Raw genomic sequence first — 24,749 nt, 5'->3', positions numbered from 1 at the left:
GCCAGGCAGGAATGAGGTCATACCTGCTGCTCTATACATCCAAAGTTATGAATGGATGGATGGGTATTGAGAGGAGCATCACTTCAAATACACCACACACACACACACACACACACACACACACACATTTACACACACACTGTGATAGTTAATTTTCTGGGTCAACTTGGTTAAGCTACAGTGCCCAGCTGTTTGGACAAACACCAGCCAGAATGTTGCTGTGAAGGTAACTTTAGATCAGTAGCCATGGAGTAAAGCAGATGTCCCTCCACAATACAATGGGCCTCCTCCAATTAGTTACAGGCCTAACAAGCCAGAACTGAGATTTCTTGAAAAAAGAAGCAATCCTGACTCAATACTGCGTCATAGAAACCCTGCCTGAGTTTCCAGCCTGCAGATTTTTGACTCAGGACTGCAACATCAACTCTTCTTTGAATTTTTGGCCTGTCGCATGCTCCATAAATTTCAGACTTGCCAGCTTCCACAATCGTGTGATCAATTCCTTAAAATAAATCTCTCTCTCTCTTTCTCTCTGTCTGCCTCTGTTTGTCTGTCTCTATCTCCATCTTTCCCTCCTCTATTGGTTCCATTCCTCTGCACAGCCCTGACTGATACACCCTCCCACCACAAGCACATACACACACACACCTCTCCTTCCTCTTCCTTCTTGCTTACAAACTTTTGCTAGCTTCCCCCCAAAATAGAGTTCCTTTTAAACTTCTTATTCTGGCCAAGAATACCCAAATCTCTAATCTGAACTCATCTCTTTTCACTATAAACTGGCCTTCTCTATGTACCTCAAGCATGCCAGCTCATTCCTGCTTAAGGCCTTTGCCTTGCGGTTTCTTGTGAGATGCTTCTCCTAGTTCATGGCAAAAGGGCCCTCTGCTTTCTTCCAGAACTGAGCTTAGATGCCATCTCTTTAGTGGAGACTTCTCTGATTGGTTTCTTCCATTCCATCCCAAGCAATGCATTCTCTATTACAACATCATATCATGTTTTGTTGTCTTTATAGAACTTACTATCTGGAATTCCTACTGATTTATTACTTTACTTTTTAATTTGTATGTCTTGCCCCTCACCTCCCATATAGGCTACATGAGGGTAAGGGCCTGGGCTATCTTGTTCACAGCTGGAAGCCCAGTACCTAGAACAGTGCCTGGTATATGTTGGTTGATCTGCCAGTGTTCTTGAAGGAATGAATGGCAGTCTGTAAAACCATCTGGAGGAAAGGACTCAGAGTCTGTTGGGGTGGTTATTTAAAACGTGAATTCCTGTGTTCCAGCCTAGAATCTGTGTTGGTAGTTTTAGATTGTGAAACAAAGTCCTAAAATGTGTGTTCCTTTCTTGATTGAATTTTCTTGGATAACAGCTATGGGTTGAGGACTTCTTTTAGAAAGATACTCTTTCACAAAAATAGAATATATTTCCCTTGGCTTTTGAGTGAAAGTGCATCTTGAGGTATCTCTTAAACCATGACATCACCTCAGATCACACTGCTGATCTACTAAAACAATATTTCTGGGTATTAGTTCCAGTAATCTCTATTTCTTACAAGATCTCCAGGTGTTGCTGGTAAGTATCCAATTTTGTGCAGCTCCAGAGAATGAAGGACTCATGATTAAAATTGGTGAGACACAAAGCAATCATTGATGTGACTTCCCCACATGCAGATAGATAAAAGCTTGTGAATAACGTGCCATATCTGATGGATGTATTTTGGGGGCAAGCGACAACAACAAAAACAAAATCTGATTAACAGTAGATTAAACAATAGGTGCTATTTTTGCCTCTCATTACAAGAAATCTTGAGTTAGGTGTTTGCTGGCGTTGGGTCAGTAGCTCTGCCAAGCCATGAAGGATCCAGGTGATTTCTCCCTTTATCTTTCATCATCCTCACATGCTTGCTTTCTTCTCATGCTTACAACTCCATGTTTGCATAAAGTCGACACAGTTTCAGGCGTCACATTCACATGCAAGGCAAGATGAAGTGTCAAGGGCTCCTCTCTTTATCTGGAAAGAAAAATATCAGGAATTCCCTCAGAATACTTTTTGTTTTTCCTTGGCCACAACTTGGCATTTTACACTAGAGGCAAGAAAGTCTGGGGACAAGAGTAGATAGCTCTCCCTCTCCGGACTTCATAGTGGCAGGTGTCCAATGAGAAGGGGATTGGAAATAATTTTTCATTGGCCAAGGAAGAGCATCTACCACGTGTATCTGTGGTGGGAACATTGTGTAGCCCAGATAATGTCCAAGAGGGAGACATCTACCCTCTTTTTTTCTAATTTTAATTTTTATGTTATTTTACTTTAGGTGCACACTATATCTGTCATTTCTCCCCATGTTATCCCTCCCCTCCGCTGTCTCTCCCCTACATCCCCCAACTGCCCCCAGTGTGTGATGCTCCTTTTCCTACGTTCTTTTGTTCCATTCAGTCTTTGCTTTTTTAGGATTTTTTTTCTTCACCTAGAGAATTTTCCCCAAGTGACTGATTCTTACTTCCAAATTCTTCATTTACTTTTGGTGGTAACAACAATTCACTATGTTCCAGACATTCTCTATAAGATGTGTGGGCTGTGTGTGTGTGTGTGTGTGCACACGCGTGTGTGTTTGTATAATCTAAGTGGAACATGACCCATATGTCCCTTAAGCTACTTAAACCTTCCTTAGATGATCAAATGGCCTTTTCCTTTGATTTAATATACATAGTTCAAGTTGGCCAATGTCTGGAGAATGAATTATATTTCTGGTCATTGTTGGGGGTAAGGATATTGAGTATACCATGACTAAAAGATATGAGTGTCTACTAATAATTGAGAATTTTGAGCCATCAGAGAATAAAGAAAATAAAAAAGTGGATAAAGAATAAAAACTTTCAGGCCAGGTGTGGTGGCCCACGCTTGGAATCCCAGCACTTTGGAAGGCCAAAGTGGGTGGATCATTTGAGGTCAGGAGTGCAAGACCAGCCTGGCCAACATGGTTAAAACCCAGTTCTACTAAAAATACAAAAAAAAAAAAAAAAAAGTAGCCAGGCATGGTGGCAGGTGCCTGTAGTCCCAGCTACTCAGGAGGCTCAGGAGAATTGCTTACACCTGGGAGGTGGAGGTCGTAGTGAGCTGAGACTGCACCACAGTATTCCAGCCTGGGTGGCAGAGTGAGACTCTGTCTCAAGAAAAAAAAATGAAAAATTTTAAAGAAGCATGGGGAAATCAGTGGCTTTGGGCATCTAGGAGTCTTGGGCATAAGCCATTTATCTCATATTTTCTTCTGCTTCTGGACCAAAACACTCAGTCAAAGGCAAATGTCCAAGTGATGAAGACAATGGTATCTGATATGGTTTGGCTCTGTGTCTCCACCCTAATTTCATGTTGAATTGTAATCCCCACATGTCAGGGGTGGGAGGTGATTATGTCATGGGGGCAGATTTCCCTCATCCTGTTCTCGTGATAGTGAGTGAGTTCTCATGAGAGCTGCTAGCTTAAAGCATATCTGATATGGTTTGGCTCTGTATCCCCACCCTAATTTCATGTCCAATTGTAATCCCCACGTGCCAGAGGTGGGAGGTGATTGTATCATGAAATTATGGGGGTAGATTTCCCTTATCCTGTTCTCGTGATAGTGAGTTCTCATGAGAGCTGCTAGCTTAAAGCATATCTGATATGGTTTGGCTCTGTATCCCCACCCTAATTTCATGTCCAATTGTAATTCCCACGTGCCAGAGGTGGGAGGTGATTGTATCATGGGATTATGGGGGCAGATTTTCCTCATCCTGTTCTCTTAACAGTGAGTTCTCATGAGATCTGATGGTTTAAAAGCATGGTGCTTCCTGCTCACTCTCTTTCTCTTGTTCTGCCATGGTAAGATGTGCTTGCTTCTCCTTTGCCTTCTGCCATGATTGTAAGTTTCCTGAGACCTCCCAGTCGTGCTTCCTGTTAAGCTTGTGGAACTGTGAATCAATTAAACCTCTTTTCTTCAGAAATTACCCAGTCTCAGGTAGTTCTTTATAGCAGTGTGAAAATGGATGAATACAGTATCCATACATTTATTCTCTCTAGTATAAATGGTCCTTTACTGAGATTCTTTAGCTATTTTCTTTTAGAAAACACATTTTCTTAGTATCTCCGTCAGTACTCTTAAAGATGGATGTTTTGGCCACAAGAGAGGGAAACTCCATCACAAGTACCAAGAAACAGTTCTGAGCTCATGTTCTGTGTACTTAAGGTCAGAACGGTATCAGGGCAAACACACGCTGCCTATTTGAATACACAACATAAAAGAAGGGCAATCCATAATTCATTAATTTCCCCCCAAACACACTTACACCTGCAGACTTCCTGGAGGTTCACTTCTTTCCCTTCCTTAGAGGGAGTGTCTTGAAGTACCAGGACTCTCAAGCACCTGGAGGCCAGCAACTGCAGATGTCTGCCTGAAGGCAAAGATTTGATTGTGTTTATGAAATCAGCATGGTATGTCCTAAAAAAAACAATGATCTACAGAGATTATAAAGCTAGAAGTGTTTTTAATTCTGAAGATATGCAAACTGCATGCCTACAAAAGATTTGGGAGATTCTGAAACAAAAGTATACACTGATTTTCAAATGCATCCTATCAAAAAGTAGAATTTTGGTTGACATTAAGGGTTTGGTTTTATGCACATTAATTTTATGTTGTGTGAATATAGTAAGAGAATCTATAATGATTGCAAATGTGTCTTCAGTAGAGAAGAAAAGAAGGCTCTTTATTTCTGTACATTCAGATTCTGTATAATTGTTAATAGCCCAAAATTGGACCCTGAATTTTCCTCAGAATTTAAACTATCAGGTTTTTAAAATAAAAAATTATATTATTTACTTTAATAACACCTCTAAAAATGCCTTGGCTGCCTAAAATACATCAAGATTTAGACTAAGTAGAACTATTAAGTGAATTTCCTTTGATTAATAAGTTGTTTTTCCATTTAAAATAAAAGAGGAAAGCACAACTGTTTTCTTAGAATTAGAATCAGCCAAGATGTTTGTCTTAAAACCTGTTGGGTTTGCCTATCCCTAATTGTTTCTTTCTGATTCACCTATACTATTGCTAACAGACCTGACCATTTTGCCCAATTACTACAGCTGTACTGCTCCAAGTTAGACTCTATGGTATTGTGTAAAAATTAAGCATTTAGCAGACTTAGTCACACCACATAATTGCAAAAGTTCTTAAGTCTAGGTCAACTTGAACAAGTTTGTTCTTGATTTACATGCTACCTCCAAAAATATGTCAAGGTATTTATTTGCTTTCAGAATAGCTTGCATCTCTCTTTCAGAGGTGAGGTGAGGCAAACATAGGTTGTGATGATGGGTGATTGCCCACACACGTGCAACTATGAGAACTGATTTTTTGGATTTGGGTAACACCAATTTAAAATTTTTAACCCTTGCGATCACTTATTGTTTACCAATACCATCTTCTTGGCTTTATTCAAAATTATTTTCTTTATTTTCTTAAGGCCAAGAGCCAGGAGGTCAACCTTCTGCCCCTCTGACCAGCTGCATGCAGGTAATTAGACAGCAGTGCCCCTTTTAAACACAGGTTTGAGCACAGTGTAATTCTCAGACTTATCTGGATCTGAGGGTTATCCTCAAGAATCTCTTGATTCATACTATAAGATTCTCAGAAATATCTACTGGAAAAAAACTTCAGACTCTGAGCAGCTATCACATAATCTCTTTCACCTGTTCAAACCACCATGTTGTTCACAGAGGTAGGGAGACACAGCAGAGGACCGATCCGTTGTTATTTACGTTACTCGCCATCAGGAGAACTAAGAGGCATCAGGCAATGGAGCAGTCCAATTCTATTTTTACTGAATTCTGAACACTGCTTCAGCCAGGTTTTTTGTTTTGTTTTGTTTTCCTACTGCTGTTGATAGTGCTTTCAGTTAACTTAGGAGAATGAATGAATACATATCTATCCAACCAATAATGTGACGTATTCAGAAAGGAACCTATTTTTTAAAAGACTTGCTCTATTAATTCAGATTTATCCATACACTTATTATAGGACCTGGAAACACAGGTAAAGATGCAGATTGAGATGATTAAATAATGTTTTCAGGCTTTCTTTCCTCCTCTCGCTGGACTGACCAGCTGCTCTTGCTCTGTGGGTTAGTAAAGCTGACATTCGCTCCTGCATTGTGCCTTGTGTTGGGGAGAGCTGAGGCTGGGGGGTGAGGGGCAATGGGTATGAGTTGATTGGACCACTTTTAGACCAGACACGAGAGAATACATATACTTGTGTTACAGGAAAGGAGTCCGATCCATACCCTAAGAGGGGGTGCTTGGATCTCTCACAAGAAAGAATTCAGGGTGGGTCCACAGTGCAAAACAAAAGCAAGTTTATTAGCAGCGGAATGAAAGAATCGCCACTCCATAGACAGGGAAGCCCTGAAGGCTGCTGGTTGCTCATTTTTATGGTTATTTCTCGATGATATGCTAGAGAAGGGGTGGATTATTTATGTCTCCCCTTTTAAACCCACATAGGGTAACTTCCTGACCTTGCCATGGCATTTGCGAAAAGTCATTGCCCTCGTGGGAGTATAGTAGTGAGGACGACCAGACGTCACTCTGGTGGCCATCTTTGTTTTAGTAGGTTTTGGCCAGCTTCTTTACTGCAGCCTGTTTTATTAGCAAGGTCTTTGTGATCTGTATCTTGTGCTGACCACCTCTCTGATCTGTGACTTAGAATGCCTTCACCACCGGGGAATGCAGCCCAGTAGGTCTCAGCTTCATTTTACCTATTCATAATGGAGTTGCTCTGGTTCAGACACCTCTGACACTTGTTCACCTCCAGAGAGGATGTTGAGGAATAAGTTTCATATACAACTCAGCCTTATTCAGAGCTCTTTCATGTCAATCCTGAAAGTGGAATTTAGAAAATTTAAGAGGTAACCGCCTATGACCAGTTCATGCCCTAAGTGGACTGAGTGCTCTCTAAGAATAGACCAAAGCTTTTTTTTCCCCCTGAACAACTGATTACTGAGCAACCAGAAATAAAATGTTGTCAAGCTAGCCTTGAATAGAAAACTAAAGAAGTTCTAACCAGGATTTCAGAAACAGTGTCTTTTTAAGTGTGAGCAACAGCGAGACCAAGTGGCTTTGCTATGAACTCAGCCACTCCCAAAGTCACACGGATCTATAGATAACAATCCAATCCTTCAGGCCTCAGCCCACCAGCATCTAGTCTCCCCACTTTCATTTAACCTCTGTTTTTTCTGCCAGAGTTATCTTTCTAAAATTCTAGTCGAGCCATGTTATTTTTCTGCCTTAAAGTGTTTGATGGGTGTCCATTCACATAGAAGATAAAGTCAATCCCTTCAGTTTGGCATTCCAGGTCTTTCCTTATCTGAATCTAGTTGAAGCTTCCAGGCTCTTGTCTCCGGACCCAGCTTGCCCTCAGCCACATGATGCTCTTCACTATCTCCTGAGTAGACCCCCTCTTGTGTGCGGTCCTCTCCATGTGGAATGCCCTTTGTCTACCAAGGTCTACATATCTTACACAGCTCTTCTAGGGAGTTTTTCCCTTGTCTAAGTTCTTCCCATTTCTACTCAGAAAGAAAAAAATCAATGCCCCTATCCTGAACTCGCTGCATTCTGATAATTAGTCATGTTCTCACCAGTCCATGCTACCAAGCTGTGAACTGAGTTCCTTGATGGAAAGGATAATGTATTACTCAAATTTATCCCCACAGTTTCTGGTGCAAATGTAGCATATAACACACAGTTAATAATTATTGACTTTTGTTGAATTGTTGGAAACAGTAGGTTCGGGCAGGATATAATGCAGACGTTGAGTGATAAGAGTTTCAAAATATTTATTTGTTTTTGGTTCCCATTACTTAATCTGCTAGATTAGCATTGTCCAATAGAAACGTAATGTAAGCCACAGATGAAAGTCACATATATGATTAAAAATTTTCCAGTAGTCAACCTTTACTTTTATTTCATCCCATAATCTCTCCAATTTTCTATTTTAAAGATTTTTTGTGTTTTAAGCTGTTTATTATATTTTATTAATTATTTCAAATATACTTATTTTATAGTATCTTCTGCTAGAATTACTTGTTGAAATTCTTCATTGTCTAGTTCTGCTGGCATGATGCCTGCAGACTTTTGCCTACAGTGTGTCAGAATTTGAGGACTGTGAGCTTCTTTTCAGCCTGCCATTAGTTGTGAGAATCCTGTGAAGTTTCAGGGAGGATTTGATTTACTTCTGCCAGGAACCCATTTTATTGTTAACTTCTTAGCTTGCAGTGGACTCACTTAAAAATAATGCGACTTTAAAAATCTATTGTATGTCAGGGTAGATCCATGACTAAACATTTTCTTTACCCTATGGTCAGTGGTTTGCAGTAAATTAGCCTGTTAGGGTTTTTTCACAGGTTAAATAAACTGTAAAAATTATGTATTGCTCTTTTTTACTTTCTTTTTTTTTTTTTAAAGAGATTGGCTACTTAAGAATTCTGGATGATAACAGAAAATAAGATTTATAAAGATTAAAGTACTATAAATGTATTAATAGAAATTTTTAAGTCACATTAAAATATATAAAAAAAAGTAAAATTAATTTTAATAATATAGTTCACTTAACACAATATGCCCCAAATATTATTATTTCAACATGGCCTGAACATAAAGGGATATTTCACTTTTTTTTTCTTTTACAATTGTTGAAATCTGGAGTGTGTCTTTCACATCTCAGTTCAGACAAGGCACATACCAAGCACTCAGCAGCCTTGTGTGGCTCATAGCTAGAGTTGTGGATGGCATAGCTCTGGAGATTTTTACCTCCATTCAGGACATTGCTGGGTGCTCTATAATAACTGCTTCAAGGGACAGATGACAAACCAGAGAGGACCAAGGCTTTTTTCCTGGTTTTGAGTTCCAAATTCCCAGGGCCTCCATGGGGGAAAGAAAGCCCCATTCAGAGGAAACAGACTTGGTAGAAACCTTATGATGGAAAAAGAAGGCTTACTGTGGCATCTTCACACCCCACTCTGCCCCTAAATGAACACAACTAAGTGCTTTCACTGATGCATACAAGTGCACAAGTACATGCAAGCAAAGACCCCCTAAAGCAGGGAGTGGGGAGCATTTAAGGGGAAGCAGGAGGTGAACCAACCATGTGGTCCTGGAGAAAGAAGGACTCATGCCTCTCTCTCTGTCTCTCCCTCTCTCAGGTTCAGAGTAGGGGACAACTGAAATCCAAGCTGGCTTTGGATTTGAGGATTTGAGAGCAATGAAGGCCTGGGTCTTTTTTCTCAGGAAGAGCTTAAGGAGTGGGCAAGTAGAAGGCTCTATGAACTGTGTCCATGCTGATGGACTTGAGATGGCCTCACAGAATTTCCACAAGTCCTGCAGCATTATAGTTACTCATATATACCCACATGGCATGTTAGTGGTCTCATTAAATTTCCCTTTATTTTGTAAGAGAAGCAAAAGGATCCCATGTGCCAGCAGAGAGAGAAAGTACAGATAAACACATAGAGACAGACAGGCAGGTAAATGGACAGATGAAATACACAGACTTGGACAGCCTGTGGTGGACAGTGACTTATATTGACATGGGGTCAGAGATGAGATAGAAGCAAGACAGCTGGATACATGTCACCATGGAAAGGTGACAACTGTAAGAAGATATCCCTCTGGCACCACATAAACTCTCCTGGAAAATATACACAACTCCAGGGAGAGGGATGGTGACAGGGATAAACTGATTGGGCTTAAGTTCTTTCTACCTGAAGCATGAGAACTTATATAACAAAAATTAAGTTCTGGCTGGATGTGGTGGCTCATGCCTGTAGTCCCAGCCACTTGGGAGGCTGAGGTGGGAGGAGCCCTTGAGCCCAGGAGGTTAAGGCTGCAGTGAGCTGAGATCTCACCACTGCATTCCAGCCTGGGCAACAGAGTGAGACCCTATCTGAAAAAAAATTAAGTTCAATTATAAAAAAATAAAGGAAGTTACATCTCTTACACAGCTGAGTTTGTGGACTGAGATTCGAACTATCCAAGAGTATTTTGGACTCCCAGTGACTTCAATGTCTATGATTAATAGTACTTAGAAAATAGTCTTACTGTCATCCTTAAATTTATTTTATTCAGGAAGGCACTAAAGCCACAGAAAGAATTTGAAAATATTTTAATTGTACATTATAATTAATTATAATTAAATCCTTACTAGATTAAGATAATCTAAAAATTCTAAGACATAGACTTCCACATATAGTCAAGGAATGGATAGAAACTGAAAAATAGATGGTGCTAATTGTTGAGAAATGTAGGGTCAGTGAATTTAAGAATTGCCTGTTTCTAGCAACCTAGGGAAGTGACAGTCATGAGCAGACACCATCTTTCTACACCAGATCAATGTGCCCTGTTACTCTTGCTACCTTGCTGTAGGAGTCATCACAAAGAGAAGAGAGTAAAATCTAACCTGTATAAAGATGTGGACTCTGGCAGATTTCTTAAAAAGAAGGAATTAGAGATCATAGGGACTAAATTCAGGTGAAATAGGTGGGTGCCCTTTGCCTATTCAATGAAAAAGGATTCTGTCATTTGTCTAACCATTGAGGGTGGCTGGAAGTTATGGGGCTAGATAAGAATGCAGGTAAACTAAGTCTAGATTGAGGACAGAATATATTTAAGAACCAAGATTTGATGAGGAGAGACACAAACACAAAAGTTACTTAACTGTTGGCCTCAAAGAGATTGGCGTCATTTATATTTGACCCCTCTCCTCTTCTAAAACTAAGAGGAGAAATGATGAAAAGCTCACCAGTTGCAGAATCAAGATCTTTAACCCACTGCCTCTGGAAAAACGTCAGTTCTAGTCATGCTAGGAGTCTGTCTGACCCAATTAGTCAAGAGGAAATAGATTCAAAACTTTCCAAGCCGCTCAGAGAAGTACAAGGGAATCAGCAGGGAGGTGATAAATTGAGAACATTCTCAGAAAATTTACCTCAAATGACATGACTTCTCTTTCAGTTAAATATATTGAAATTTTTAAAAAGAGCTAGAAAAATAAAAGAGAGACCCAATTACCAAGAAAAGAGTTGTCCCTAAATAATGGGGGTGTGCATTGCCTCCTAGGGCCACTTGCTCATTTGTACCATCTCCCTAAGGGAAGCCATGTGGCCACACTCCATAACACCATCAGGGTCTTGTTAAAGCCTCCTTTTTCACTATTTTTGAGATAAAGGAGACAGACTGTAAATATTCCCTTGTGGGATGGGATACAGGAGTGCTGAATAGTAGGCAGGCATTTTCACTTTCCTGTGGGAAATCTTTCAGGAGATCGGGTTTTCATGATTACTGCTTGTGTGGGAATTGCAATTGCTCTTTGTTGTCTCTTGTGTCTTAAAAAGTGAAACAATTACTTCTGTCAAAGTTCTTTTAAGAGCTAGCAGAAAAAAGTTTGGGAGCTAAAATCAACTCGAGCACAGAACATCCCAGAAGACATGACCATGTCAATATCTCCTTGGAATCCAGTTGATTTTTATATTAGCAGTAGCAGCAGTGGTATTAGTATTGGTTGCAGTAGTAATAAGTGAAGTATTGAATATTTATTAAGACTTTGTGTGTCAGGAATTGTAGCAAGCACTTTTATTGTATGCTGACAAACTATAGTTTATATACAATTTATATCAATTATATATAATTGTATATATAATTTTCGAATACAATGTGATGTGATTAAATCAAGATAATTAAGCTTTCTATGACCTCAAATATTTGATCTTTTTTGTGATGAGATTTGAGATTTACTCTTAGTGATGTTGAAATGTACAGTACCCAATTATTAGTTATATTCACTATGCTGTGCAATAGTTCTCAGAACAATTGAACTTATTCCTCCTATCTTAGGGCTGTATACCCTTTGGTTATTATCCCCCATTCTCTGCATCCTCAGGTTCTGGAAACTGCCATTCTATTCTCTGCTCGTGTGGGTTGATTGTTTTAGATTCCATACATAAGTGAGAACAGGTGGTATTTGTCTGTCTTTGTCTGGCTTATTTCACTTAGCATAATTGCAATAACACGGATGGAACTGTAGCAAGCACCTAACCTGGAGTTTCTAATTAAATTTTCATTATAACTATTATTTTTGTTACCATTCCAATTTTAGAGATGAAGAGACTGAGGCTTCAGGAGGTTAAATAACTTTGCCAAGGTCACATAGATAGCAAGTGGCAGAGCCAAGAGTCAGGCCTTGAACTCTGTTGTCATTTATCCTAACATGCGATTTTATTTGAATACTCAGGGCCTACTATAGCCAGGACTGGATATATAATTTGCAAAGCCTGCTGCAAAATAAAAATGTGGAGTATGGAATAGTAGGCAGGCGTTTTTACTTTCCTGTGGGAAATCTTTCAAGAGATCTAGTTTTCATGATTTCTGCTTGTATGATAATTGCAAATGCTCTTTGTTCTCTTTGTTTCTTAAAAGGTGGGAAAAAATGATTAAGAAAGTCAAGATGGTGGTAGTAGAGCATTAAACCAAAGGCTGGTGGTGTGGGTCACATGCCCATGAAGCTGGCCCCAGAAGGGGCCATTTGTATTCCCTAACTTTTGGGGATACAAATTTCAATGATATATAGTTCTTGTCCTTAAGGTCCTACAGTCTAGTCAGGAAAGCAGACTTATAACCAGGACGTTTTTGTATGAGGTGGTAAGATAAGGCCACCGACGTCAGAGATGGAGAACTACCACCCAGCCTGGGGTTTCTGGAAATGCTTAGTAATTCTGAATGGAATAATAGAATGACTTCCTTAGTTAGTCTTTTTTTCCCGTACTCTTTTCTTTCTTTCTCTGCTTAAAAAAAGCATGACAAAGGAGACTGAGAGATGAGATAAATGCCAGCCTCACTCCTGACAAGCTGGTGGGAGAATGTGGCTTCAGATATGTGGCTAAATGGGCTTGTGCCCACCCCTGAATGAGACAGGTGGCTGCCTAGCCCCAAGTGCTGTGGGATAGTTTGGAAGCCTGCAGGCTGCCAGTGTAGGGGACCTGACCCACTTAGCCAATGCACAATGAAGAGCAGAATGGATCCTCTCTGTAGATGGCAGATCCAACAGGAGAAGCTCGCAGGGTTTGAAAGCAGAAGTGTGGGTGAGCAGGGAACCTCTTTGGAGTGGTGTCCAGTGAGGGGCCTCTACATGGAATCACTAGGAGGGCAAACAAAGGTCTCCCCTAGCAGGGCTTATGATTTTTATTTTAATCTGAGTACCAGACCTTCACATTCTGGCATTTTGCAAGACCATTGAGCAGGTTGAGAATGGCCTTTTACTAAATCCTATGATCTTTCTTATAATTATATAATGATTTGTGAAGATCAAGAAGAGTAACATTCTCCCATTTTTTCAATCCCCAGGGAGTATGGAAAAATTTTCTTCCCTCTAGGTAGTGGGAACTTTTTTATTTATGATTCTAAACGCAAAGGTTTCATTTTAATGTTCTGGGTTAGATTAGAGAATAACAAGGTTTAGAGACTAGAGATGGTTTTGCATTATGTGCAAAATAATTATGTGCATTAGAGATAGTTTTGCATGCAGTAAGCAGATGAAGACATTAAAGTCTTCTATTAAGAGATGTTTATTTTACCAGTAATTAGGAAACAAACGTCTTAAAATATTAGACTCCATAGTGGGCTTTCTTTTTTCCTCTTTTAAAATAGATGTTATAAAAATGTTTCATTTTTGTTTGTTTATGAATGACATGAGCAAATTCCAAGTATAGTTTCCCTGGTTTGTGTGTGTGTATATAGGACAGTATCTCCCAAAGTGTGATTCTTAGAGCAACTGCACCAAAACCACCAGAAGGACTGGTTAGAATTCACCCTACTAAATATGCTGAAATACACACACACACTCTGCTCCTTAGGTGAATCTTTTGGAAACTGAAGTTTCAGAAGCCCAGATAAACAACCTGTCTCTGACAACATTCAGTCATTTATGGTGGATGTAAAGTGGAGAATAGAGGTGATCATGATGTAAGAGGATGCATTCACCTTCAGCTGGGTGGCTGAATGAGGTTTTGGACAGAGGAAGGAAAATAGACTTGAACAGAGGAAAGGAGGGAAGGACATTTCATTGGACAGGACAAAGGCCAGCAGGAAAGCTACTCATGAGTCCTCTTCACGAGTCAGAAGATCTCCACTTTATTTGTGGTTGGGTGGGAGGAGGGAATGGTAAGTATTTCAGCCATGATCCTTCCCATAATTTTCTCATTCCTAACTTAGAACTGAAAAGAATCACTCTCTTATGAACCTGCATAATAGTCACTCTCTTGGTCCTACAGAGATAGGGTATCAACAAAGGAATGATGAATGTAGGTGCTGTCTAGGAAGGAAGAATTGATGGATGTAGATGGTGCCTAGGAAGGAAGAAATGATGGATGTAGATGGTGTCTAGGAAGGAAGAAATGATGGATGTAAATGTCTACAAAGGAAGAAATGATGAATGTAGATGCTGTCTGGGAAGGATGAAATGATGGATGTAGATGTTGTCTCCCCAGAAGAAATGATGGATGTAGGATGCTATCTACAATGCAGATATTGACTGAGTTCATGTAAGAGCGGGAGGTCAGGGTTTGTAATATTTATGATATATTGACTATAAAGTTTCATGCCTTCAAGACCAAGGAAATTAATGATTACATTTACCAGCCTTCTCTGAAGCCACCATTTTGGGCTTTCAATAATTTTTAATTTTACTCTCAGTGTGTATCCCAAGTTCATTCTCCCAGTGGATCTCCCTCTTGGCCCTTTCATTCCACCTGTGAGCACCTGCAGTTGGCAGCACCTTTCCTTGGGAAACCAGAACCAAGTTTGAGACCGGTTCTGGGGTTGTGTTCAAAGCTGTTCTGTAAATCAGCAAGCTGAAGGTTGGTAAAATAAACCTATAAACCCACAGACCTGTTTTAGCAATACATTTAAAAATATATTTACAGTATTCTCTCACCCTCCCATGTCATATTTTGCAGCTAGAGCTGAGCATTTTTTCTATTTACGTTTACAGCATCTTTAAAAAGAGATGAGGTGAAACTGCAATGGAACTGTTTTCATTTTAATGTTATCTTGAAGTATAACACATTATAAAATGTGTACAGACTGAGGTGTTGTTTTATGTATTTTTATATCAGATCATGAGCCCAGGTCTGAGCTCCAGTCATAAGACATGAACAATCTTAGAAGAGCCACCTTTCCTTGCCCGGGGCAGGAACACTAAGGTGCCCATGGACATTTGTACATTTGAGCTGAATCACCTACATCAATGCCCACGGGGCATTGCTTACTCTTGCTTACTCTGCATCTGCCTGCCCTGAACCCTCCATCCCAAGTAACTTCCTTTCTTCCCCTTTTCCCTCCTTCTCTAGATTTGCTCTATCTTTTCAGGGATATAAGGAAACAGTAGTATCATAGACTGAGGGCGTCTCCTTTGCTCCTGGTGTGACTCAGAAAACCCTAAAAGGAATCTAATATCTGGATTCACACTAGATTTTCCTATGAGTTGTCCCCATCCCAGTGTCCCTAGAAACCACCTTATTATTCAGTTTTTTCTCTCAATGCCTGCCTCACCTGAATTCTATTTCTCCCTCTAGTTCTAGAGATGTGTATATTTGGGGGATAGAGTGGAGAATGGTATAAGGAAGGAAAAAAGGTCAGGGGACAGAGACATGGACAGTACGTCTTTCAACACGGAGAAACCTGTATGTTGAGATTTGACCCTTCCCAGTGAATCATTCTGGCTGCCGGGATGCTGTGGTCAGCGGCGGTTCTGCCTTTAGGCAGATTTTTAATGTAAGAGAAGCTTGTTTGTGTATCCCCTACGTGGCTCCACACACCCATTTCTCTCCAGACTTCTCTGTATTCCGTGGTGTCTTTCTCTTCTGACAGGCCAAAAGATCACACAGAGCAACACGATGGCATTTACCTTGGGCTCTGCAGTCTTTGTGTTTTCCCAACTTGAATGTTTCTCCTTGATGGCAGCAATTGGATCCTACATTGTCCTACAACTCTTAGAACATATACCACAAACTAATTGTAAAGTTTGGTAAGAGCTCAGTAAATATTTATTCATAGAGAAAAAAGGTTTTTTTTTTTTGTTTCTAAAAGAAAACAACCCAGGGAATAAAAATCTCTTATGGTGAAATTTCAGTTACTTTGACATGAAGATGCAAGATAACTTGGAAAAGAACACTTTTTTTATACTTCCAGTCATATCTGTGGTGTTCTTATAGAGTGCAGACTGCCAGAGGCTTCTCAGAACTACATACAAGAATGTCTTCTGGGGTTCTGAAACCTCAACCCTTCTTATTTTAATGGTAGTAGCTAATATGAAGCCTAAATATTGGGTGACAAATATGGAGGGGTTTCAGGTCTTCTAAAGGTATCCAAATTTCTTCTTTCATCTTCAAAATAAATACCTTCCCACCATTCATAAATAAACAATTCTTTCAGAATCAGGAAGTTTATGAATAGTTGTATCCTTAGCCATGTAGGCCTCTGAAAAGGAGCAGAAATGTGATTCCTGTTTAATAGACCTACACACCCGATTGTCTAATTATGTACATTAATACTTCTTGGAAAAATGTGGTCTTTCATAACTATTTTAATACCAGATTCTAAATATTTGTTGAAGTGTCAAAGTTTCTTAATCCTAATTAGTATAATTGATTATTAGCAAATTTTTCCATCGTTGAGATATTATTTTTTATTGCCAGCTAAAATTACTATTTTCATTTGTGTCACAAAACTTTTAAGTGGTTTGGTAAAATATGAAAACATCACCAAACTTCCCTTGAGATGCACTAGATACATATTGAAATGATTTTTAAAGATGAAGAACTTGGCTGTTCTATTAATTCTTACCTCAGCAGATTTTGTTGGACAAGGATAATTACCATAACAGAAATTATTTTCCTCATTCTATAAGGGGGCAGGTTCTAGTACAGAGTTCATTCCAGAGATATTTCTGCTTTACCAATGCATAGGAAATAGAGCCAGAGATCCCTGCAGATTCTAATACAATACAGTAGCTAAAGAAAATGGTGATAATTATTTTTTTCAATAATTTTTGCAGTCTTATTTGTCATTGTATGAGGAAATGCTAATTAAAAGCTAAAATGGTTGAATATTATAGTTTCCTTGTAGGTGAAAAATGTTTAGTAAAAAATGAAAAATACTTCTAAATTTTTTATTATTTTCATGGTTTCTAGGTTAAACTTCTAATTATAAGAAGTTCATCTTTTGATTGATAGTTCTTCCTTGAAACTAAAACATATTTCAATTAGAAAGAAAAAATTGGTCAAGTTAGTTAAATAAGGATCAGCAACGTCTAATTGAAAGCCTTGAGGCCCGTGTATCCCTCTGTGCTTCTTACCCCTATCACCCTTGTCCAGGACTCAACTGCATCACTTTTGATTATCCATCTCTTTGATGCCCATCCTGATATTGCACTACACTTCCTTCCCCTGCTCTAGTTTCTTTCCAAGGTATTTTCCTGAAACCCATTTCAATGTGTACCAAGATAGAGAAATCTTTGTTTCTTCTTCTTAGCAATATCCCATGAGGTGCTTGCTTTGTTGTGTGAATGCCTTGGTGATCCCACTTAGAGGCTGGGCTTCCAGGGCCTATGGGTACATGGAGAGAACCGACATAGAGCTAAATTGATCTGGACAAGAAAAAAGGCAGAATGTATGTAAGGGCCTGCAAGGGAAGTATCTCAAAAGAGAGAATGAGACTCAATAGCTGGCGACTCAATGGGTGACTTGGAAAGACTTATCTGATGAGGATCTTTGGAAAGAAATGCTGTGTACTGAGTGATATAACATCCATGCTCAGTCCTCTCAAATTCTTAAGACATTTTATTTGCTTAGCTGATGCTTTGTGTAGTAGTTTTTCTTTGGGAGAAAAGAAAATGTGAATAAGCGCAGAATCTTACTTTAAGTCTGGCATGAGACAAGAAACTGTGAATAAGTGCAGACTCTGACTTCAAGTCTGGCATGAGACATAATGTCTCATTATGTCTCTCCTTTTGATCCCAGAAAAATTTTCAAAACAACAATCCACTGACTGTCTCTACTTCCTCACCTCTAATTTAGTTGGTATATTCGCCCTGTCAGTTTAATCCCCGCCTGTAGCTTAAACTACTACTACTAGGTGTAGATGATTCTCAAGGATGCCATCTAGTCCAATCTGCTCTCCAGAACTTCAAGCTTGTGTGTCCATTTCTACCTAGATGTTACAGAGTCCTGAACTTTATATTGAAACTTCTAGTTTCCTTATCAAAGTCAGTACGTCAAATCTGCACTACTCATCTCCCTCTCCTTCCTCCTAAACCTACTCCTCTTTAGGCTTTCTCTATCTTAATGTTACCAGTAGCTATCAAGCATTCTGAAGTAGACATCACACTAGACTCCTTCGATCATCCCACTCAGTCATCAAACCCTACTGAATTTACCCTCAATACCATAATTTAGCCCCTTATAATTTCTCACTTAGAAAACCACACAAAACACACTCCATTTCTTAAAGAATGACTTTTGTGTTTGCATTCCTCACCAGTCTGTGAGTTTTCTGATAGTGAAGACTGTCTTATTCACCTCTTTAGTTCTCTCTAGAGACTAGCACTTAATATATTTGATCAGTTGTCTACTGGTACCTAAAAAGCCACCCCAAAAAGTGGAGGCTACAAATAGAGCTTTATTTGCTCATGATTCTGGGTAAACAATATGTGCAGGGCTCATCTGATGGCTAGTCTCTGAACTACATGGTATTGACTGAGCTCACTCATGCATCTGTGGTCAGTTGGCACACTGACTAGGGACTGGGCTGGTCTTATTTGGCCTCATGTACATGTCTGGCAGTGTCTGGGGCTGTTGGCTGGGGTATCTTGGTTCTCTGTCACATGGCTTCTCAGCTTTAAGGGCACTTGCTCTGGCCTCTTGGCATGGCAGTCCCCAAGCAGCAAGGGGAGCAGAGCAGAAGCTTCAAGGTCTCTTGAGGTCTAGACTTAGAAATTGTATAATATCACTTCCACTATATTTTAAAGGTCAAAACAAGTGGATAAGTCAGTCCAGATTCAATGGGTGGGGAAGTAAACTCTACCACCTGACGAGAGGAACAGAAAAGTCATACTGCAAAGGAGTGTGCACATAGGGAGGAATGATTCATTAGGGCCCCACATTGTTTTTGGCACGAAGTTTTCATAAATGCCTGTAGAATAGACTGAATGGATGGCTGGGCAGATGGACAGATGGAAGGATGGATGAGAGGCAGTATGGCATGGTTACTAGAACACTGGATTAGGAATTCTAGTCCTGAGGCTGATTACCACAAATCGTCAGACCCTGGGCAACCCACTGTATCTTTTACCCATGTTTTCTTACCTATAAAATAAAAGTAGAAGACTGGATGTATTTACTTTATAGTTAAGGCTGTCCTTGAGCTATATTTTATGATTCTATAGCTGTTAATCATATCATTATGACACAGGTAACAAAAATTACTTTCTTGACATGACTTGATTCATCTATTTCTACACATTGTTAAGGAAAAATCATGTTGGTGCTCATTTCTTAGGAACGTCCCAAATGGTGTTTCTATTGTTAGTCAGTCAGCTAGAAGCAAGCACATGCCCATAACAGGCATTCTCTCCACTCTTATTATTATTTTTTTTTTGGTATCAATGGTTCCCTTGAAATGAACTATCAGGACTTTCTGTTTAACACTACTAAAAATGTAATTCCTGTCCTGAAATACAATGTAGATTGTATAGGCTTCCTCTCTGTTTATCCTCCTTAATGGAGAAGGTTTGGGAAATACTGTTGTGTGCTTAGAAAAGATTAAGTTTGCTTAGGATTATTCTTAACTTTGCAAAATAAATTCTTTTAACTCTTTTCAACTTGGTCTCTGTTAGGTATAAATAAAACCTTTCAGCCTGTGAGTTTGCAAAGGCTTAATTGCCAGGTATTAAGTAAGTTACTTCCTTTGCACACTGAAAATAATATTTAATCTTTCAAACCCCTGTAAGGTCCTCAAATTACACAGTAAGATAGAGATGGACTATATAAATATTGTTTGGGTTTTATTTCCAATTCCTTTTTTATTATGAAATGGTATAAAATGCGATTTTTTTTTCAATTTTCTGTTCAATACCAATTTTATACCAATTGTGGTAAGATGGATGGGAGGCTAGAAGGCAGGGTTTATAATGGTCATAGGAGTTCAAGGTCACTGTATCTGATTTAGTAAATGCAGACAATTAGTCTTTTGATATCCTACCTGAACTAGTCTCTTCCTATACAATTTAAGGCTGGTTTTATTTAGATAGCATGTCTTTTAAAAGAGCCTACATGGAAAATGGTGCTAATAAACCTTAAGAGAGAACCAGATACAACTAGTTCTCGTGTATTCTTATGTTGGTTAACTCCAAGGGCTGTGTTACAATGAGCAATTTTGTTCTGTGAATGGAATTGCTTATAAAATGAACAATTGAGTTATGTGACTCTTGCTTTTAGTAAATGACGAAACAGCTAAAAATACAAAGCATTACAATAGAGTGAGAAGGATTAAAGTACAGATCACATCCTGAAAGAAAAAGAGCTTGTGGGGGAGGAGGAGGGTGGTGGCCTGGAAGGCAACAGAGGGGTGATGACCCACTGGGAGCCGATGATGCCGTACAGTTCAGCAGCCTGTTCAGACTAAGAGCACATCCTGTGCCAAGGTAGCACTGCTGGTACAAATTTAAAATAAAAAGATGTCATGGATAAGTAATGCAGTAGAGCTTTGTGTAAGGGTGTTAGTTCTTTGGGGGAGAAGGAGAGAGGAAGGTTGAAAGTGTAAAGGAGTTAGCTTTTATTAGCATTTAGTTGGTTTTCTAGACATCTAATGACAACAGCTTAATTCCTTGAATAATGTCTTAGTATTATGTATAGCTTATTTATTACATGGCAATCTTTATTGTTACTTATTTGTAAAGCTTCTACTTCCACAAATAATTTGAAGCAGCTTAAAAACACAGATATAAACTCCTCAAATCACTTAGAGCACAATAAAAGTAAGAACTAGGCTAAGTATTAATAGAGATCGAGGTGGGAGAAAATAATTATATCAGAAACAAATAGCTAAGGAAAGTTCTAGTAGCTCTGAACTTCTTAATGGTCAAGACAGAAAGTTTTGATAACAAAATATTTTTTCTTGGCTTCCGAATGATTAAAGAAAACCTCATCCCACCACTCTAAGATAACCATTAACTTTTACTTTACTGGTTATTTTATTAATTTGGAGATGGCTGGAGTGCAGGCTGCTCACTGCAGCCTCAATCTCCCTGGCTCAAGGTATCCTCCTGTTTCAGCCTCCCTAGTTGCTGGGACCACAGGCATGTGAAACAATGCCCAGAATTTTTAATATATATATTGGTAGAGAAGAGGGTCTCACCATGTTGCCGAGGCTGTTTTGAATTTCTGGGCTCAAGCAATCCTCCCATCTTGGCCTCCCAAAGTGCTGGTATTACAGTCATGAGCCGCCACATCTGGCAACTTTTACCTTTAGATATATTAACTTGCAGTCCTTGTCCTATACAAACACATTTTAACATTAGAGCAATCATACTACATTTTGTATTCAATTTTTATTTTTCCATAATAGCTAAATATTCTTTAAGTCTCACTGGTGACTGCATATTAAATTGTTTTTAGACAATGAAACAGTCTTGTTGTTATAATGACCTTTAACCATTTCAGTTTTGTTGACTTTGTTTTTAACGTTCTGCTATTGTATAGAATGCTGCAATGAATGTCTCTATGTGTATAATGTTTTTTAACTTCTGAGGAATTATTTCTTCATTTGGTCAATAAATACTTATGAAGAAATTCTTTGTGTGTGTCAGTCACATGATGCATTAGGGACACAGAGGTCAATATTTTCAAAGTAGAGAGGAAAGGTACATAATTCTGTCTGGGCAAGGTGACAATAGGAAAGGCTTTAGTGAATACAGTGTTCAGATAGTCCCAAAGAATTTTTTTATAAAGTACTTGCCAAATTTCTTTCCAGTTAGGTTTTATCAAATCATAATGTTGACATGGGGAAAAATTTACTCCTTCCTTCCATTTTCAAACCTATACTGATATTTGTGTTATCATTAAATCTAAAGGTATTTTAGAATGCTTAACATTTACCTGCAAGTTACTTTACTTAGGTTATACTTGAGGATAATATGTTACAGAAGTTATATAGAGTCTGTTTGTGATATTCATGCTTTCAATTACAGGGAATGACATGGCAGACAAAACACAGACCTTGGAGTCCCATTTAAAAGATGCCTCTGCCACTAACTAAGCTTGGGTTAGTTATTTAATCTTGCTAAGCTACAGTTTTCTCAGGAGCAAAACTAGAATCACAATCAAGACCTTGCATGATTATTGAAAAAATTAAATGAGAAAATGAACAAAGCATCTGGAATACAAAAGGTGTTTTGGGAATAACTGTGACTGCTTATTTGCATATTGGTGTTCTCTGTGTAGAATTCAGTTATTTATACATATTTACCTTCCGTCCAATTTAATGGAAATGACTGCTGCAATATGTTGCTCTTCTATTTTCAACTTACAGCATAATAACTTTATATTTTATTTTTTGAGACGGAGTCTGGCTCTGTCACCCAGGCTGGAGTGCAGTAGCATGGTCATGGCTCACTGTATCCTTGACCTCTCCACCCAGAGGATTCTCATCTCAGCCTTCCCAAGTAGCCGGGACCACAGCCATGTGCCCCCTCCTTCAGCTAATTTTTTTATTTCTTATAGAGATGGGGTTTCCCTATGTTGCCAGGCTAATTTTATATTTTGAAAGCTCTATACATTTGTTTTTATTTTCTTTATGTTTTATATTTGAATAAGTTATTGTTCCTCTACAATTCTGTTAAATATTAGCATTTCTGATTGCTTTTCTATTGTAAGATAATACATAATTCTTTAAACCATCTGAGATCCATTTGGGTGTATAGCAACTTAATATTTGACATAATAAATATTAGTTGCAATTTTATATTTTTCTACAATAAAAGCTACCACCTCAATAAATGAGAGTTCAATGTTGTGTTTTCTTTTTAGTACCCAAGGCCAGGTTTCCCAAGTAAGATGCATTAGATCAGCAGCTTGTTGAGATAGATGAAACCGCACACCTGATGTGAAATCAATGAAATCATAAAGGCTGAGATAATATTTACAGAATTAGTCATGTTGACAAACAGTAAGCTCTGTTCACTTTGTTCATTATGTATTTACTTGTCACAGACCATTAAATAAAAAGATTAGTATTTCTTAGAACTGTCTGTATTGTAATCTGAATCTAAAACTTCAAATAAAAATTCTGGTCAATTGCAAAGCCTAACTTCCATGACCTGGAAATTTAAATTGTGTTTTTTGGACATAATTTTGAATTAATATCTTATTTATATTTAAGAGCTGAAAGATAAAGGAAGAGTAACCCAATTAAAAATTTGTGTTTTATTTAACAGGAGAAAACCCTTTTGCAATCTAGCCTTATTTATTTGCCTAGCCTCATCTCCTATAGCTTTGAACTTATACCAGAAGTTCTTAAATTTGAAGAGCGTTTCCTATCTCATATGCATTTGCATATGATAGTCTGCTTAGGCTAGTCCTATAATGGACTTTTAATTTTTAGAGGTCTGATCAGCTTCTTACTCTTCTAGACCCAACATAAATACAAAAACGTCTCTAAAGCCTTCAGGCATTAATGCCTGACTCCCTCCCTTGGTCACCTCGGGAGTTACATACTTTCTTTGTTGCATGAACCTCATTGCATGTGCCTGTGAGGAAGTATTTACTGACCTTGGAGCAAGGACTCTTAAATCAGACATGGGCTTCAGCCCTAGCTCTTCCATTTATTAGCAGTGTAGCCTTGAATAAGTTAAGCAACCTCTTTATGTCTCATTGTCTTACCTGTAAAATGGGGATAACAATAATATCTCATAGTCAGGGGCTTCTCTTTCCGAGTCTGTGAGAGGTGTGGTTTCAAAGGCAGGAATTTCCCGGCTGCACGCCTCCATCCAGGATCCAGAGGGGTTTCAAATGTAAAGTTCTTTGTCTAGGTTTCCCCTTCACCGGCTAGGTGGAGAAAGCCATGTGGAGCTCATTTGACCCAATAAACCCGTGGAAAGCTCTGGGAGGAGGGGGCTGTGTAACTCAGAGTTGTAGACCAAGTAGCCAATCTGGTATCAGAGTCAAAGATCAATCACTCCAGACGAAGTTTAAAAGAACTCCTCTCATTGGCCGAAGACATGAACGGGGAGGGAATAACTCCAGGGTTAAACCTACCCCTGTTCTTTACCTAAACGATTGCTTTTCTGGGTTCCCTCCCACGACAGCAAGGGAGCTGTCTTTCTCTCTCTTTCTAATAAACAACTTTTCTACAAAGCTCTTTGGGTCCATGATATTTATTCCAACGGCAAATTCACCAGGCCTCTGGTGCCCCTTTCCCTATTCTTCTGGGTTAGTGAGGCTAAGAACCTCTTCTGAAGGGGATAGCATTGTGAGAAATATATGAAATGATGCATGTTAAACATCTAGTCCAGTTTCTGATGCATAATAAAGATACTGTGGATGCTGGTTACTCTTTGTTTCTGTAACTATTTAGTTATCTATTGCTGCAGAACAAATTACCCCAAAACTTGGTGACTTAAAACAACTAAC

At 38.9% G+C, this 24,749-nt stretch overlaps 1 long non-coding RNA gene across 1 annotated transcript; it reads right to left on the bottom strand.

Annotated features, from left to right (window-relative positions):
• Positions 1-1,697: 1,697 nt before the first annotated feature.
• Positions 1,698-24,211, bottom strand: LOC128928691 (uncharacterized). The gene is made up of 3 exons (XR_008474119.2): positions 24,000-24,211; positions 4,323-4,427; positions 1,698-2,013 (listed from the first exon to the last, which is right to left on the bottom strand). It is a non-coding gene; the product is annotated as an uncharacterized LOC128928691 (long non-coding RNA).
• Between the last annotated feature and the right edge of the window lie 538 nt (positions 24,212-24,749).

The sequence above is a fragment of the Callithrix jacchus genome, chromosome 9 (assembly GCF_049354715.1).
Source record: "Callithrix jacchus isolate 240 chromosome 9, calJac240_pri, whole genome shotgun sequence".
Lineage (NCBI taxonomy): Eukaryota > Metazoa > Chordata > Mammalia > Primates > Cebidae > Callithrix > Callithrix jacchus.
The sequence above is the reverse complement of the archived record's forward strand: the minus strand, read 5'-3'. Positions and strand labels throughout refer to the sequence as shown.